Source organism: Rousettus aegyptiacus, unplaced genomic scaffold (assembly GCF_014176215.1).
Source record: "Rousettus aegyptiacus isolate mRouAeg1 unplaced genomic scaffold, mRouAeg1.p scaffold_m13_p_11, whole genome shotgun sequence".
NCBI classification, from domain to species: Eukaryota; Metazoa; Chordata; class Mammalia; order Chiroptera; family Pteropodidae; genus Rousettus; species Rousettus aegyptiacus.
Window position 1 is genome coordinate 40,805,106 of NW_023416286.1, and position 17,115 is coordinate 40,822,220.

Consider the following 17,115-nt stretch of genomic DNA (forward strand, 5'->3'; position numbering starts at 1 on the left):
ACAGATAACTATTCACCTGTTCCTCAAAATGTTTGGGTTACTTTTACACACTCTGTAGATGTTCTGCCTCTCTGTGGGGAAATGTGAAGGAAATAAGTACAATGTTGCAAGTTTCAAATACATCTTGACTGATTGAAAATGTTTTAAATGGTTTTAAAATGCTGGAAGCCCCCAAGAATTTAATCATAACTATGAAGAGCTGGTCAGAGCCAGTTTAAACAGTATAAAATAAAGGTTTCTGTTTTATTTAAACTAGTTGATTATAGAAGCTTAAAATTATTTTAAACCAGTATTTTCCAAAATTTAAATAAAACCATCTTCGTAGAAAGATGAGCCCCTGCCCCCTGCGAAATTAAGTTTGGAAAGCTGTGGAATAGTCATTACCTGGTATTCCACTCACCATTCTCTACTCCGGATTTCTGAAACTATGTGCACGATGAATCTAATGTTTATGACAAGTCTCTGAGAAGGAGTATGTACAATATTGCCTACACTTTTTTGACCATCTAATTTTGGGGAGTGGGGGTGGGCAGAAGAGATCACCTTATGGAACAAGTAAGAATGGGTATAAACATTCACAAAGTGCTCTAAATGATTCCAACTATTCTTTCTGATCACTGTAAATTAGGAACTTTAAAGCTGATTAAAATATATTTTAAAGTTACTGGTAGAATGAGAATTAGTTCTAAGTTACTAAATTGGATAAATCAATATGATTAGGCTGAACCAACTCAAAAATTCGAAATTATTTCAATAGTTGAGAACAAATAAATCCAATTTGAGTGGGTCAAAACAGATTTTAACTAGAATGCTGTGACTGACAGTCAGCTCGAACTAGTGTATCCTGATTAAAACTTATCAACTTGAACCTGTAATAAACAGGTCAAAATAATTTTTGAATTTTTTTGTTTAAAAATATTTATCTTAGTTCTGAGATGATTAAGCTATTTGGGGCTAATTTATGTTCTATGTAGACAACATTTGCTAGAATTTGATCAAACTTATTCTGATGAGGGTTACTCATTCATTAAATATTTACCATTTACTACATAACAGTATGGATTCAAATTTTGACTATCATTTAGCATTTGATATCAGACAAAATACTTAATAAGCTTCTGTCTTACTTTAGACAGGCTGTATGCATAGTAGTTAAAATGTGTTGTAATCTTGAGCCTGCCATTCTCTGGATACATGACTTGAGCTAAAAAAAATATTTATCTTTAAAAGGAGATAATCATATCAAGCTCGCTGGGCACAAAATGTTCGAGAAATAAAATATACAGTCACGTGCAGCTTAACAACAGGGGTAGTTCTGAGAAATGTGATTCTGTTGTATCAAAGTAGCAGAGTGCACTTACACAAACCTAGGTGCTATAGCCTTCTACACACCTGGGCTGTATGGTGTAGCCCATACTTCCTAAGCTACAAACCTATGCAGCATGTTACACCAAACAACATGAGATTAAATCGCACACAAGAGAAAATAATGCTATCAAGAGATTCGGTAACTGTGAGAATATGAGGTTGCTATCAGTGTAACACAACATATAGTTTTACAGAAAACTTAGTTTTATAAGTAGAAAGAGTGTTCTCTAATGAAAAGTATAGTATCATAAATACATAAACCAGTAACAGGCATTTATTATCATTACCAAGTATTACATACTGTACATAATTGTGTGTGCTATACTTTTATATGACCGGCAGTGCAATAGGTTTGTTTACACCAGCATTCTCACAAAAACATGAGTAATGCATTGCACTAAGACATTACCACGGCTACAACATCACCAAGCTGTAGGAATTTTTCAGCTCCATTATAAGCTTATGGGACCGCTACTGTATATGCAGCTCGTCCTTGACCAAAAGGTTATGTGGCACATGACTGTAATGACCAAACACATTTCCATCTGTCTGAATAGGTCTGGCTCTATACTGAGACATCCTAGAGGGTTCAGTATATGAATCTAGTAAAGTGACAACAGGGCCAAGATGTATTCAGCTTAAGTATCTTGCTGATACTTGAAAGTTATTTAAAAGAAAAAGAAGAAAAAGCATGTCTTACTACCTACCCCTGAAATAAGTGAAATGAAATTTGTTTTCAAATATAAAGGTTGATGCTTAGTACAGTAAGCCTAAAAAATAAGGTCCCATATATCCATTCACATAGAATGATTTTAGGAGACAAAGAACTTAAGGCACATATTTAAAGCATTTCCATCACTAAGACAAATAATATTTTGTTTAAAATAATAGTAATCTTACATCAATGAGATGACCTAATTTCTGGTTTTCAGGTAACACGGAGGACTTAAAAATATAAGAGTATGCACAAATTAAACAGTTGCCTGGGCATCATCACCTGCTATGTGCCAGACACTGTGCTACAAATCGGGCATTCATAAATAAAACACATTACTCAACCTTCAAGAAGCTTTCTCTGCCTCAAGAGATTATCATGCCACCAACCAAGTGTTATGAAAAGAGGCGAGCGCAGATTGCTAACTAAGGGAGAATAAAGGAAGAACACTGAGACCAGGTTGTATTGTGTGAGGGAAAATTACAGTTGCTGCTAAGATTTAAAAATGATATACTGATACAGCTATTTCTATAATAACACTTTATAACAAACCCTATAACTTGTGGCTTACTATAACCATCTACTATTCTTAAAAATGTATGGGTCAGCTGGGAGGTCGCAATCTGAGCCTGGTTTGGCTAACCTCAGCTGAGCTCATTCATGTATCTACAATCAGCCCAGAGGTTACCTGGACAAACTCTTCTAGACTAGGCTCCTTATGTGTAGGGGCCTTAGCTAGGACAGTAGGACTAAGCTCTGCTCCATTCATCTCACAAGCCAGTAAGTTAGGTTGGGTATATCCTCATGGTGAAGGCAGAGGAGAAGTATGCAGTCTTTAGAAGCTTAGTCTTGAACACCATCATTTCTGTGATATTCTAAAGCCAACATAACACAAAAGATCAGCCCCATTCAAGAGATAGGAATATAGTTGCTCTTGACAGGAGATGCTACAAAATCACATTACAAAAGGTGTGCATGCAGGAAGGGATGGTTTCAGTTTCTCCATCTGAGTAAGAATTTGTCAAGTGAAAACAGGGGAGGAAGAGCAAATGGGAAGATTAGCACTGACACACACTTTCATAAGCATTTTATTCAGGAAAGGCTGCCATGCTGCTTTTCATGCATCTAGTCTTCATGATCCACTGGATCTTAATAACACTTTCCAAACTTCTATGCTACGTTATTAGGTACTGATCCTATGGTTAGACGTGTTTGGTAAACCTGAGTTAACTACGTATACAGAAGTTTTGTTATTATAAGACCTACCAAAGTTCATGCATAATAGTAGTTGACACTTTAAATACAGTAGTCCCCCCTTATCCATGGGGTATACTTTTTCTAAGACCCCCAGTGGATGCCTGAAACCGCAGATAATACTGAACCTTATATATACTATGTTTTTTTTCCTATACATACATACCTATGATAAAATTTAATTATAAATTAGGCACAGGAAGAGATTAACAATAACTAAAAATAAAATAGAATAAGTATAATATACTGTAATAGAAGTTATGTGAATATGGTATTATTAAGTAAAATAAGGCTGACTTCAACGCAAGCACGACAAACATCAACAAATCTGATAACCAAGGTTACTAAGTGACTGATGGTGGCGGGGTGTGGGAGGAGTGTATACAATGTGGAGACACTAGGCAAAGGGCTCGAGTCACATCCCAGGCAGCATAGATTTTATCATTCCACTCAGAACGGTGCGCAATTTAAAACTTATGAATTATTTTTGGAATTTTTTATTTAATATTTTCAGACTGAGGTTGACAGCAGGTAACAAACTGAAGAAAGTGAAAGCAGAGATAGTGAAACCATGAGTAAGGGGGACATGCTGTACTTTCAGTGTGCTAGTCACTTTACATGGATTTACTCATTTAATCCCCTAGCAACCATATAAAATCAGTACTGTTATTATCACATTTTGTAAATAGAGGAACTGAAGAAAAGTTATGCTAATGTGTATTTTTAATCACTCAGCCAAGGCTATTATCTGAAACATTTTTCAAATACTTATCACCTATTAACTCCAATTTAATAAACAAGTAGTAACATCTCACATTTTGGGATTCACATTTGTAAAAATGTATGCGATAAATTAGGTCCTTCAAACTAAATTAATTTCATCCAAATTTTCTTCAACTTTTTTCTCATCTGTCAACCCATTTCTTTGCAGTTTGTGAAATTTCTTATATCTAAACATAAGTCCATAGCAATCTTTTTAACATTTTAATTATTGCCTAAGAATGCTTGATTTAACCATGTTCTTCTATAATTTCAAATGCACACTTAAAACTGATAGGAATGAATCACAAATGTTTTGCTCAACCTTATAAAGACTACTTTTCAAGTCTGGAGGCATCTTAACAATTAAATAACTTGTATCAAATAACCTTGCTCCAAGCTCAGAGAAAAATGCAATGGATCCTTCCTTTTAAAGGTGTGAGTGTTGGGTACACAGCCAGGGATGAGATAAATGGAAAGAACCCAGGGTAGGGTAAGAGGTATTAACTAAAGGAGGTTCTGATCTTAATTCTTGTGCCTACCAGTAGAGTCTCAGTTAATTTTACTTTTTGAGTCTCAATTTTCATGTCTGTAAAATCGGCACCGTAAATATTCTGTCCCACTACATATATATGGCTGCAGCACGAATCAAAAGAAACTGTGTGTGGGGGGGGGGGGGCTTCATATTCTAAAAAGTGTTAAGCAGGAATATTTTAACAGAATGATAACTACAGTCATTGTCAATGGTAAAAGATCAGAAATTCACTACTTTTAGATGAAATTATTAGACATACAGGTAAAAATTTTAAGTGACCTATACTTGTTCTTTTATCTCTCATGATCCTTAGGCTGAATAATTTGGTTAGGATACCCACTAAAAACAGAGATGGTCTTTTCTCCTAGCACTGTATCTCCAAAAATCCAAATACTTCATGAAAGATTATCAATATAAGTATGTTCTTGACAACGTCATAAATGAAAAATTATATAAAATAAAGTCAACTATCCTTTTGTTATCACTGAAAGAAGAGTTAACACTATTCTTCTGGCTTTTATGGGCCTGAACTATTTCTTTTTGGCAAAAGAGAAAACAATCTACCATTTAAATGTGCTTTCTTTTGGTTTACTACCTTACCCAGGTATTGAATTTAAAAAAAAAAAATATATATATATATATATATATACACATACACACACGTACATATACATACTGATTGATTGCCTGCTAGAGGGGAAGCACTATATTAGGCATTGAGAATAGAACAATGAACAAAAACTTAACACCACTCTCACAGATTTTCTTCTGAGAGGAGACAAAGAATAAAGACTAAATAAGTGAAATACAGAGTAAGTCAGACAAAGGAAAGAGGAATGGGGTTTCAGGGTGTGATTCAGGTTGTATCTTTAAAAAGTGTTATCAGGGAAGGTCTGTCTCCCTGAGGTGACTTTTGACTCAAGCCCTGAAGGAGGTGAAGAACAAATTAAGAAGATCTGTGGAAGAGGATTCAAGGCCAAGGAAACAGCAGTTTCAAAAACTCAAGGTGAAATTTTCCCTCCTATTCAAGGAACAGCGAGAAGGTCCTTTGTGGCTGCAGCAGTGTGACAGAGTAATAGGAGATGAGCTCAGAGAAGTAAAGGACAATAGACCAAATATGATCTTTCAAGGTTTTGGCTTGTAATCTGTGTGAAGTGGGAAGACACTGGAAGAATCAGTTGTGTTTGGCAGCATCACATTGCTGGCTTGAGAATACGTTGCAGCGGGGGAAGAATAGATGCAAGGAGGTTACCCCTTAGAAATGAAGAGAGGCGAGACAACTGTGGGTTGGTTCAGAGCAGTTGCAATAGATGGACTAAGAGGTATCTGAATAATGTATATAACTGGGAGGTAAACTGGCAGAATTTGCTTATGCAATGGATGGATGCTGTGAAACAAAGAAAAAAAATGACAACTTCAAGGTTTTGATCCGAGCAACCAAAAATATGGAGATGTTGTTACCTGGGATGAAGACAGAATAGAAAGAACAGGTTTGTGGGAGGATGGAGACCAGAAGCTCTGTTTTGTATGTGTTAGAGGTTCAAAACACCTTTTAAATATCCAAGTGGAAATTCAAAATATATAGCTGGATATACCAGTATGGAGTTCAGGAGAGTGGTATACATTTGTTAGTTGTCAAAATGTAGATGGCATTTAAAATCATAAAATAGCCCCAAGCCTTGGGGCACTCAAACATTAAGATCTCAGGAGATGAGAAGGAATCTGAGGAGACTAGAAAAGAGTGGCCAGTGAAGTAAAAAGAAAATCAGAATGATGTTCGAGCAAGTAAAAAAAAAAAAGTGTACCAGAAAAGAGGGCATAACCAACTGTCTCAAATGCTAATCAGTCAAATAATGAGAATTAATAATAGACCTTTAAATCAAGCACCGTGGAATCTTTTATGATTGTGTCAAGATCAGTTTAGATGAAGTATGATGGGGGAGAGCCTATTTAAAGTAGATTCAAGAAAACAGTGGGAAGAGAAAAGGGCAACAGCAAATATAATCAGTTTTTCTGAGTATGTATGTGTGTGTATATATATATTTACACACTGTTTTCTCAAAAGGTTTTGCTTAAGGAAGTTAGAAAGTGAGGTTTCTGAAATGGAGATTATGGAGGGGTGTATTTGTTGTAAACGACAAGGTCTATGTGGGGGTTTCTCCATCTCGGCACTGTTGACATTTGGGGCTAGATAATTCTTTGTTATGAGAGGCTGTCCTATGTTTTGTAGGATGCTTAGCAGTATCTCTGGCCTGTAACCTACTAAATGCCAATAGCGCCTACCAACTATGACAATCAAAATATCCCCAGACATTTCCAAATATCCTCTAGGGAACAACCACAGTTGAGAACTATTGGTCCATAACATGTTGAGAAGTCACAGTAAGTAGCTGAGGCAGGGTAAAAGATAAATCTTTGTCAAATCAAAATTCAAAGAACTGAACAAGCAGGGAGACTGAAGAATCATCTATATGTATTCTGATATCTACAGTTAAAACAGAAGTATGTTGCCTAGAATGACAGTGAGCCAGAAGCAAACTCTTCAGTCAACAGGAACTGACTTAGACATCTGTAGATTATTGCAACCAGAAAAGATAGTGGCTACTATTCTCTCAAAATATGAGCATAGAAAATGGAAAATATCAGGGCAAAGAGAGAGAGATGGAAATGGCCATAAGAAGGAAAGATCTCCTACTCCGCCTCTGATGGTATGGAAATTATGGGAGAGGAAAGAGAAACCACCAAAAAGGGCCTTAAAGGAAGTAATTTCTTTAAAAAAGAGCTAGGTTTCAGTAAGAGCAAGATAAAGAAGGAAACATTCAAGGTATAATGTTTAGGGGAGGAATATTTTCCTTTTACCCTTTTGGGTCTCTAGTTGGGCTTAAGTATTAAACTGACATAAAACAGATTAACAGGAGAAAAGCATACAAAAATTGTATTGAATTTTTACAAGTACATGGGAGCCTTTGTAAGAAAATGAATACCTGAAGAAGTGACCGGAGCTGAAAGCTTTTAGACTTTTTAAACAAAGAAATATGTGAAGAAATGACAAGACGAAGGGGTTTGGGCTAGTGGTAGTAAATAGTGAAGTAACAAGGTTTGTTTATACAATCTTCTGGGCTCTACATTCTGTCTCTGGGGATGAGAATAGCTCCCTTCCTCCTGGTTCAGACACAGCACATTTCACATAGAAGATTAATCTCTTGCTTTCAGCGAAGGAGGGGAAGAGGTCAGAGTGACCTTTGTTTCTGCCATTTTCTCAAACTCTTTCAATATGCCAAAGTGCCATATTTGGGGGTAGAATGTCCTAAACCTCAACAAGATGAAGCATTTTGTCGATGACTGACAGCACTGAAGAAAGGTTTCACAAATTGGAAAATTAGAAGATGGGACAGATGTACGGCCCCTTGTGAGAGGACCATAGTCCAGGGGATGAGAGATATGGACATTCTTTGGTGATTGACTTCAGCAAAGATAAATGACATAAGAGTAGTCAATTATCAGGGTAATCACTTCGTAAGTTATATAAATGTCTAATTACTGTGTTGTGCATCTGAAACGAATATTGTATGTCAACTGTAATTTTAAAAAGTAGACATTAATACTGAATAAATTAAGGAATTGACTGAATAAAAGTTCATTTAGACATTGTCTGTTTTGTATCTACAAACTTTCTTCAATGTCTTATGAAGTGGGACTTTGTGTATTCAAAGAACAGAAATGAAAAATGTTTAGCCAAAGGTTACAAAGCTAGTTAGTTGGTGGAAGATCTAAACAAGATTTTCTTGTGGGGTGCTATTTCCTTTTATAAACAAACAAAAATGTTGATTTTTTTTTAAAGCCATACTATATGTAGAACAAAAAGGCTTCTTAATTCAAGGGTAGAATTCAGGATTTCTAATAGAATGGGCCACTCAGGCACACAGTGAAGTAATTCAACCAGCTGCAGCTTCTGTGGTCGGTCTATAAGTCGGAATTCCTGCATAGACTTCCAACAGTCGCTGCTCACCATAGAATTCTAGGAGCCCAATACTTCTGTTTTAAGGATCAGCAGCCCTGACAGATTTGGAACAATTAGAAAACACTAGAGTTGGTCGAGACATGTTAGCACCTTTTTGCGGCTTCCTTCCTGGTGCAATCAGAAGAATAAACAAATGTGTCTGTGTGTGTGTGTAAATAAATAAAAGACTACTTTGGAAAGGAACTTAATCATATCTAAAAGAATTCTGTAGTGAATACATTGATATTATTCTTATATTAAAATTTTTTTCAGAGTTAAAAACATCTCACATGTATATACAAAATGAACATATGTCAAAGGTTTATTTAACTCATTCATTAATGAAGAAACTGATTAACATGAGTTCAAAAAAGAATTTGAAGAGGAGACACACATACATAAATATGCAAATGGTAATTTTGAGATGAAAATGCTAAAAAGAAAACTGGTTAATATCTTATAAGGCAATAATAGATACCCTATAAACTATTGACCAATTTTATTACCTATAAATTACTATCTTACAGTGCCATAGAAAAATAACATTTGTGGTGATCTTTTCTACAGAGTAGAACTCAATTGTATCTAGACACAATTCATTTGCTTGGCTATGGATAAAAATTACTTGCATTACTTCCAGTTTTCTGTAGTTTAACTTCTCCTGCTATAGAGCTGTAATGTTACCAAGTCAAAAGAGATCCGAGAACACCCTTATGGAAGCAAATAATCCCCAATGGTCAGTTAAACGACACCCACCCAACATTTCACTGACAAGACACTCAGTACTTTCTTTTGCCCAAGTTGAATTTTTGGACAACTTTTTCTTGACAATACTCAGTGAATTTATTGGGAGCCTTTCACTTGTGCATCATCTCCCAACAATTTTCCAGTAGCTACTATTTTGTTCTGGTTTTTCCTTGTTACCCTCAAGAATTGGCAGGCTTGTTTCCTTTCTTTGCCTCTAATATGTTACTCAACATCTGAAGTCACTAGGGGAAGATAGAAGTTTCGCAGCCTCTTCTATTATCTCCACCCTTGTCTATATATAAATAATTGCCAATCCTGAACTTTAAGAATTGTTTTTTATAGTTACTATAAAATGATGAGCCTAGGTGGTGGGGCAGGGAGCAGAGTGTTTCAATGTGTAAGGCTTCATCCATCACTGACATGTGCCTATTCCCCTCCTTTTTCTTCTTTCCTATTCTCTCCTCCCCTCATTTTCAATATAATTAGACTCAGACAGACTTGATATTTGTTTTCAAATATTTGAAAGTGTCATATGGAAGACAGATTAGACGAAGGCTGCCTGGCCCCAAGAGGTGACGTGAGGACCGATTTTGCAGAAGCTACGGGGAGACAGTTTTCCCCCTACAGTGAGCATAATTTTCATAGAGCTGTCCAAATCTGGGAGGAGGTTTTAAGTAACCTTAAAAGCTTCTGGTCATTTTGATTCATTGCTTCCATGGAAACATGCACAGTGTCAAACTCTCTTCACTAACACTTTTTTTTTTTTTTTTTTTTGGATAAGACCTTCCCTTCCAGGATGCCACTAAATTTTTTTTTCCCCTTCAGATTGAGGTTCTTAGTTCCTCCCACAAACCAGATCTTCATTACTTAGTCCAGAGATGAGCAAATTGTTTTGGTAAAGCCAGAGTGTTAACATTAGGCTTTGTGGCCACAAGGTCTCTTTTGAAACTACTCAACTCTGCCACTGTTAAGAAAGCAGTCACAGACCATATGTAAACAAATGGGTCTGTTACAATAAAACTTTATTCAAAAACACTGAAATTTGATTTCCATATAATTTTTGCGTGCCACATAATATCAAATTCCTTTTGATTTTTTTTCAACCATTTAAAAATTTAAAAACTATTCTTAGTTCGCAAGTCATACCTAAGCAGGTAGCAGCCTGGATTTGGCCTGAACCATAGTTTTCCAATTCCTACCCTAGCCTCTCATTATAGACTTATCCAAAGGGCACAATTAGATTCATTGACATCTCAAAGGAGGTCATACGGGCTGAGAATATGTTGAAATTTGGGGCTGAAAAAGTGCTCAATCTAACTGGGCAGTTTTAAAAAGTGGTTCCAGTTGAAATCATTTTGTTAATATGTATGTTTTGAACAAAATGCCTGGAGTAAAAGTCAGAAACTCAAGCAGGGAAGTAGAAAGCAGAACTGTATTTAACAAAACTGTTTCTGAGACTGACCATAGCTCTAGAGTGGCAGCAGTTTTGCATTCGTCAGAGAGTGCTCCTTTGGGATACGCTGCTTTGCAGTATCCCTCACAATAAAGTCTGACTGCTCAGACACCACATTATTGCCTTGTAAAACCAGAGCATCTCCTTCTATTATCCATTTCATGCTGAAAGTATAATATATTACAATAAAGACTCTTTATAAGATAGTTTATAGATTATTTCCCACTCCATTTGGTAGCACTTATGTTAATACTATCAAGGCAGGTCCCCAAAAGGTAGTAACAAAAAATTTCAATAGCACTTACAAAATTTCCTCAAAGAGAGGTTCTGGTGACAACTTTTCATTTTGGAGAAACTAGAAGGGAAATTCTAAGGTACTTATCTCTACATATTTGTTTCAATATGTGAGGCTTCATCCATCACTGACATATACCAATTCACCCGCTTTTCTATTTTTTTCCCCGTTTTCAATATAATTAGACTCAAGGGGACCTGGTATTTGTCTTCAAATATTTGAAATTCTGTCACATAGAAGAGGGATTAAACCAGAGCTGTTGGTCTCATGTAGTAGGACGAGGACCAATTCTGCAGAAACTTCAGGGAGACATTTTTTTCTTACTATTCTTTAGAATGAGCATCATTTTCACAGAGCTGTTCAAATCCTGGATAAATTCTCGGAAGTTCAAGTCACCAAAAGTATTTATGCAGCGGTCAGAATATTTCTTGGAAGGAATTTTATAGAGTGAATTTAAAAATCCTAAAATAGTTGAACTACCAGTTCTAAAATTCTATGAGTCAGTGAGTCGTTGGTGATTATAAATATCAGCTCCATTATTTGACTACTTAATATTGTCAAATACTATAGTGAAATCTACATGCTTATTTAATACAATAAGGTCTAAACTATTAGTATTTGTTTTATAATGATACCAAGGCCTAAGAGGTTAAGTAATTTGCCCCAAATAACACAGCTAGTAAATGGAAGATTCTAGGTTTGAATCTAGATCTTGACACCAAGGTCCAGTCTCTTAAAATTTTTGCTGCTCCTTTGCAGTGGTGCAATGCAATGAGCTTTAAGGGCTTGATTTGGGTTCCATGATAGTTTTTAAGCTAAGATAAACAATAGTAAAGTATATAGAATATACACATGGAATGCTTCACAGTTGTTGAAGTGAATGCATCAACATGTATATATCATGAAACCATGTTGAGGGAAAAGCTGCAGAATGCGTACAATACATCATTTACATAGAACTTCAAACATGCAAAATAAAACCACAGATTATTTAGGGCTATATACATGAACATTAAGATAAATATGGCTAGGAATTAAATAACAAATGGAGTTAAAATAGCTCTGAGAAGGGAAAAGATTTAAAGTGAAGACTCAAAAGTCTTTAATTATACAATTGTGTGATTTTGTTTAAAAATGAGGTGTGTGTATACGTATAAGTATACGGAGACATAGGAATCTGAAGCAAAGATAACTAAAATCATAAGACTTCAAAGCAGGTTAGGATACATACATTGTTTTCTATATTTTCTCAATCCTCAAAATATTTTTTTAAATGTATATTTATAACAAAATTGAAGCACAGGATCTTTAAGTAGCTATGTGGCAAATTAAACACATTTGTCTCCATCTCTTCTACCTCTGATGCCTATGAAAAATGACTGCAAATAAACAAGCCATAAACTCACACAGAACAGGAAAGGATCGAAGAGCAGAGAAGACATTAATCTCAGCAAAGGAGTTGTAACTGAAATAACATATCTAAAAAAGCTGAACCTTGGACCTCTAGGGTACAAATCTACAATAAAACATAAAAAATGTTGCAATTAAAGGCCAATGTTATATAGTCATTTATTTCATTAGATCAACAAATATTTATTGAGTAATATGTGCCAAATACTGTTCTAAGAATGAGGATATGCATTGAATAAATAGTGAAGGTAGGGATACACATTCCGTCAGCAAGTAGGATTGGTCTTAAATAGTTTTAAAAGGTTTTAAATTGCGGACAGACTCCCACATACTTTCCTCATCACCCCAGCTGGTTGCCCTGTGCCTATCACACACAGTTGTTTACTTCGTATGAGTTAAATCAAGCAAGACCTAGAGAAAGGGTTCAAGTATAACTACAGAAAGAAGTGTATACTATGCTTAGAACAGTGAGAGTAACAATGAATATATTAAACAGTCCTCCTACCCTCACTTGTCTCCTGCAATGCTTACTATCACTTATGCAGGAAATTGGTGTATTTCTCTGTGAGGAAATGGAAAAGCCCAAGAGAAAAAAACATTGAATAGTGAGATTTGGAGCAAGACAGGCAGGATCGACTTGATTAGCCAACCATGAAGCCTATGAGTTGACAAGTCTTGCCAGTTCAGAGAGCTTTTGAATAGGATTGTATGTATGTGTGCACCTCACATTAAAATGAGTAAAAAGTCAATGATGACCAGACATTTGAGGAAAGGCCTCAAAAAGCCAAAGGAAGGATATGAAAATTGAAAGAATAAAACTAAGGAAAAAGTGGTGATATGAGAGGAAAAGGAAATTAAGACAAACTAAAACAACCTTAAAAACATCTATGATTTATATTGTTGAGATTTAAAAAAATGCAACTATGAAACATGAAAAAGTCTATTTAAAAAGTAGAGAACAAAGAAACTGAGAATCTAAAAATAATATCAAAATTTTAAATAATTCCATAGAAATATAGTTTTAACTTAATGGTTGAGAATAAGTCTCAAAATCTAGAACAGAGGATGAAAGTTATATTTAAAAAATAAGCAAAATTAGGGAATTAAATTTCAAATATGCAAATATTTGAAATATTCAGATAATGACAATTCCAGAGACCAGATACAACATTATAATTGAATTTACTGAAGGAAAAAAAAGTCCAATTCAAATGGCAGAGCATGACATAAATTGAGAACACTTGTGAAATACTGAAAGATCCATAATTAGACACTGTACTTTGATGTTTCAAAACACGTTACATAGAAGTTCTTAAAACTTCCCATAATAAAAAAGACAAAAGAATGTGAGAAAGCATATTGCACTTCTCTATTCTAGGGGAAATAATTTACAATCTGGAATTCTATACCTAGCCAAAATATCATTAATTTAGGTAGATTGAAAAGACATTTTTAGACAGAAAAGGTCTCAATTTTCTAAGGAAATTCTAAGAAGACAAACATGTAAACAAATTAGAAAGCTAGAAAGAGATATCTGGGACCCAGAAAACAAACATTCAAAACAAAAGAGAAGCAAAAAGAATTCCCAGGATGTCAGTTTCCAGAATGATTGTTCTGCTTCAGGCTTAGAGAGCAATCAATCGAAATTAGAACAGGAAAACTGGAACCCAGAAGGAATGTCTCCGGCAAGAAAATAAAACAGAAAAAACATCTGATGTGTTTGAATATATTTAGGATATCTTTAAATCTGTTAGCGACTCTAGAGATAAATTTGTGACTGATAGAGTTAACTAAACAAAATGTAAATGTGTTAATGAGGAAGCTCAGGAAGGACTTAACATTATACAAGAAATAAAATGTAATTGTGATATAGTACGTGGTTCAGCTATTTTTTTATAGTTTTGGCAATATAAACATATTAATCTAAAAATACAATACAACTATATTGGAAAAGAGAATAACCGTATTAAGAGAATAGGGTATTTATGAATAAATGTGGTTACATTGTGTAAGCATGTCATTGTGTAACTGTGTATAAGAGTGGGTGTTTTAAGTATTTAAGAGAACTCAGTTCTCATCCTCCCCCATAGGCATTCAATGGAGAATATATAAAGCTTAAAGAAATAATTCAATAAAGAGTAATATATAAATAATATTTACAGATACAGAAGTAAATATAAAATAGCTAAAAAAGCTGATAGGGGTTTTCTCAGGAGAACAAGAATTAAGAGTAAATAAGATGGAAGAAAAACTGCTATTTTTTACTATAAGCTTAAAAAACCATTTAATGTTTTAAATTTTACATTATATTTTACTGTGATAAAGAAATGGGATAAAAAGAAAAAGAACCTATAAACCACAAGACAATAAGGTATTTTCATAAAAAGAATATTTCCTTAGCAAAGGCAATTTATGGTAGAAGAATAAGTGCTTAATTGAAGTGGAATGCCCCCCAATATGTATTTGTTCACTTTAAAGTGGAGAATGTAAAAAAAGAAACTTTACCAATCACGTCAGTACATTTAAAAATATTGTTTGAGCTGAGCAGAAACCAGCATGAGGCCAAAGGTTAACAGTATGATCATCTTTGCTCTGAGGTTTTACAAGATTCTTCCACTATGTTCAATGTCAAGCATACTTTCACAGATGTAATTTATTTTTTAATAACTTTTTAATTTATTATTATTACTTATGCCTACAGCACCTAGTCTTCCTAGGTGGTCTCCCATCCAAGTACTAACCAAGCCCGGCCCTGCTTAGCTTCTGAGATCAGATATCAGGCTTGTTCAGGGTAGCATAGCTGTAGACCATGGACTGTGGCTCCACTAGGGCATAAACCCTGGACCTTATGCATGTAAAGCAGATGAGTTAACCGCTACTCTATGAAACCAAGTCCCACAGATGCAATTTAAATTCTAATTATCTTCAACCTACATTGTTTTTTGTTTGGTTGGTTGGTTTTTTAGGGTTTGTTACATGTATTAGGCCTGACTGAAAACACACTCTGACATACAGAAGATTCAATCATACATCAAATATCTGTTCAGAATTTTAAAAAATGTATCTCAAGCCCAGAAGGTGAATGCTCACAATAGTCTGAACTAGAAACAGGAGGTATGTACAAATTAGATCATTCAACAAAATCACCATGCTCTTCCACTGTGCTTTATGTAACAGGTAATATATGATATTCTTGCTCTCAAGAAGCATGCAGTCTAGTTGCAGAAACATGACTAGCATATATAAAATATGAAGAAAGGATTTCGACACTCTGCTAATGAATAATAGGTAATCAAAAATAAAGGCGAACTTGCATGACACAAGGCTCAGAGAAGGGAAATTAGGAGTAAGAGGATTCATAGAAAAAGTAGCCTTGAGTGAGGTTTTGGGGAATAGGTAGGATTTGGGGTGATGACTAGAAAAGGTTTGTATTATATGTAGTGTAGACACTTGAATAGTAAGCAATCATACTGTGTTTGGAGTTGGGGGGTGGCGAAAAAAAACAAGGAAATTGTCAGAATTGAATATATCATGTTTACTTGTTATCCATTTACTCTAGATTCTAGGTGTATTTCCCTCTCCATTCTTTAACTCTTTCTTTGGGAGACTACGAGCACATTAATTACCTAATACCCGTCAGCTGCCACATGGTAAAAAACGTTTGTTGTCTTTCTTTTAAATTTCCTTTATTGTAACAGTGATTTTTTATATAAAATCAACTCCCTAGTAAATTTATTGCTCGCTGCAAATTCAGTCGTGAATATACGTATCATCGAATGGTATATCTAGTGCAAAGTGAGGGTTGGGAAGTGAAGAACACATTTGAAAATGATCACCTATTAATTATAAACAAGATAGGGGGGAAGCTAACCACAAGCTGAAGAGTGTCACTTCTCCAAGGCCAAGTTATTTCCATTAGCAACCTGTGTTACTACTTGCCTTTTCAGATACTTGAAAGAAATCATGGAGGCCTATAGAAATAAATCATGGGTAGTTCTAATCTCAGATTAATCAGACAAGCTAAGTAAAAAGACGTACCTTTCCCTTAACCATTCAGTCCACTTGTCCTTTGATTCTACATGCTGTTGTTTAAACCATCTATACTAGGTTAAGAATGAGTTGCAGCTAAATAGGAATAAGGATAATTTCTACTAATTTGATACAATCCATCAACACAGGTTTAGAGTTCTGCCCTCTATCACAACCAATTTCATGATAGTTGGAAAAAGATTTTACAAGATATTTGCAAGGATTAGTCAAGTAATAAAATAAAATAACCACAAGTAGCTCTCCTGGTGGCTGGAAAGAAGCGACTCTGGAGAGAGGTATCTCATATTCTTCCCTTTCTAATTAACTGGGTGAACATATCATGGCTGCATGGAGAACTTGCCTGAAGTTTGCTGTTCTTTTATTTTGATCTCTCTCAACTACACAATTCCTCAAACCGCCTTTCACAGTACGGACCTTTGCCCCAGACTTTGCCCAGGCAAAGTTAATCATCTAATTTAGGCATGACCCTTCAGGGCCTGTTTAAGTTTTCTGAGTGGCCTAGGGAACAGCCAGAGGCATTATGCAAATG

The 17,115-nt window shown here is 35.1% G+C and overlaps 1 pseudogene; it reads right to left on the reverse strand.

Annotated features, from left to right (window-relative positions):
* Positions 1-15,228: 15,228 nt before the first annotated feature.
* LOC118609704 lies at positions 15,229-15,344 on the reverse strand (annotated as a pseudogene).
* Positions 15,345-17,115: the final 1,771 nt, after the last annotated feature.